This window comes from Phyllostomus discolor, chromosome 5, assembly GCF_004126475.2.
Source record: "Phyllostomus discolor isolate MPI-MPIP mPhyDis1 chromosome 5, mPhyDis1.pri.v3, whole genome shotgun sequence".
In the NCBI taxonomy this organism is placed as follows: domain Eukaryota; kingdom Metazoa; phylum Chordata; class Mammalia; order Chiroptera; family Phyllostomidae; genus Phyllostomus; species Phyllostomus discolor.
The window spans coordinates 161,090,994-161,093,533 of NC_040907.2; the positions used below are offsets into that span (position 1 = coordinate 161,090,994).

At 39.8% G+C, this 2,540-nt stretch overlaps 1 non-coding gene across 1 annotated transcript; it reads right to left on the minus strand.

Annotated features, from left to right (window-relative positions):
* Window positions 1-236: 236 nt before the first annotated feature.
* Window positions 237-344, minus strand: LOC114498194. The gene has a single exon (XR_003684642.1). It is a non-coding gene; the product is annotated as a U6 spliceosomal RNA (small nuclear RNA).
* Between the last annotated feature and the right edge of the window lie 2,196 nt (window positions 345-2,540).

A 2,540-nucleotide genomic window follows, 5' to 3' on the forward strand; every position in this document is an offset into this window, starting at 1 on the left:
ACTGCTTTCCATAGTGGTTGTACCAGTCTGCAGTCCCACCAACAGTGCACTAGGGTCCCCTTTTCACAACCTCTCCAACACTTGTTGTTTGTTGCTTTGTTTATGATGGCCATTCTGACTGGTGCGAAGTGGTATCTCATTGTGGTTTTAATTTGCATCTCTCTGGTAGCCAGCGATATTGAACATTGTTTCATGTGTCTTTGGATCTTCTGTATGTCCTCCTTGGAGAAGTGTCTAAAAATATGGAACGCTTCACGAATTTGCGTGTCATCCTTGCGCAGGGGCCATGCTAATCTTCTCTGTATTGTTCCAATTTTTAGTACATGTGCTGCTGAAGTGAGCACAGCACATATTTATTGAGTAATTATTATGTGCAAGGCATTGTTGTAGGTGCTGAAGATGCAACAGAACACAAAGCAGAAAAAAACAAGGGCTTTTGGTCAAGATGGCAGACTAGGTAAAGGCTGTGCTTGTATCCTCCCATGACCACTTCAAAACTAAAATTAAACTGCAGAGCCACCAGGGGAGTGGTAGGGGGAAAATGGAGACAGATGTACTTGAATAACAATAAAAAATGTGGGAAGAAAAGTTCATCGCCACAAAACCAATATTATAATGAATGTTAAAGTTTCTTCTTTAAAAAGAAGAAAAAAAGATAAAAATATAAATAATTAAATGGCAACAACTACATATGTGTTAACAATTACTTTAAATGCAAATGAATTAAGTGTTCCAATCAAAATACATGGGGGGTGGCTGAATAGATAAGAAAATAAGACTCATGCATGTGCTGTCCACAAGAGATTCACTTCAGACGGAAAGACACACAGATTGAAGTAAAGGGATGGAGAAAGATATTCATGAAAATGGAAACAAGAAGAAGAAGCTAGGGTAGCAATACTTATACCAGAAAAAATAGACTTTATAAACAAAGACAATAGTAAGAGACAAATAACCCAACAATTCTACTTCTGGGTATTTATCCAAAGAAACAAACAAAAAAAGAAACACACAACCCCCCACCCCCACTAATTTGAAAAGACACAGTCATCCATATGTTCATTGCAGCATTATTTACAACAGCCCATCAATAGACAAATGGATAAAGAGGAAGTGCTATACATACACAATGGAATATTATTCAGTCATAAAAAAATGACATCTTACCCTTTGTGACAACATGGATGGACCTAAAGGGTATTGTGCTTAATGAACTAAGTCAGGCAGAGAAAGACAAATACCATGTGATTTAACTTATATGCAGAATCTATAAAACAAAACAAATGAACAAGTAAAATAGAAACAGACTCAGATACAGAGAACATTTTGATGGTTGCCAGAGCGGAGAAGGGTGGGGGACTGGGTGAAAAGGTGAAAAGATGCAGAAGCACAAATTGTAGTTAAAAAATACTCACAGGAATGTGAATGATAGCATAGGGAATATAGTCAACAATATTATAATAATTTTGTATGGTGCCAGATTTGTACTAGGTTTGTTGAGGTGATTACTTTTTGGGTTATATAAAACCCAGTTATATAACCACTGGGTTGTATACCTGAAACTAATATAATATTGCATATCACCTACAATTAAAAAATAAAAAAATATTTACAAACCGCCCCCCAGAAAAACTAGAAGCAAATCACTTTCCCTCTTTGTGGTCATTTCCCGAAGAAGGATGAACTCCCAAGTCAAAGTTTGATTTGGATGTCAAGACTAAAAATGGCATACACACACCAAGAGGCTATGAAAAGGTTGATTACTCCCATAAAGAGATTTTCTGGGAACAATGGGAAAGCTCTCAAACAAGCCCGAAAGTGACTTAGAGAACCAGGAAAGGAGACTGGCTTGGGTTCCTTGTGATGGTCAGGGGGTGGGCCTGGGGTCAGGATTCCCATGCCTGGGCAGGGACTTGAGTGGCTTGAACCTCCAGGAGCACCACAGTGCGGAGCACCCAGGCTTTCTCATCAGCGCGTCTGGCTGTGGGGCAGAACGAGAAGAGGAGAGGGTGAGGCTTAATAAGCTGTCAGCTGTTAAACATCAAGAAGTGGGGTCAGACACTGGCTTACATTCTTTAAAAATGTTTTTATTGTACTACCACACACACACACAGAGGAAGTGACCAAATCTTAAGCACGTAGCTTACGAGTTTTAAATATGTACAGACCCGTAGAGCCAGAAGCCAGAACTGGCACAGAACGTTTCCAGCATGCAGATGCTTCCCTTGTTCCCCTTGCCAGTCACCCCCTGCCCCGAGAAGCAACCCCTATTCTTTCTATTATCAAAGATTAGTCTTTTTCTGTTTCTGCAATTCTTATAAATGGAATCATAAGCTGTATGTATTCAATAGCACCTTGGTCTTATGTTAGGTGACCACAGTATGTGGACCTGGTTCTGGACTGTGTACTCAGGCCTATCCCTGCACCAATATGACGCTGTCTTAATTACTCTAGCCTTACCGCAGTTTGTGTCTCGGTGGAAGTCCTTCAGCAACTTCACGATCATTTTCTGTACCCTTTGCATTTCCACATAGACATTT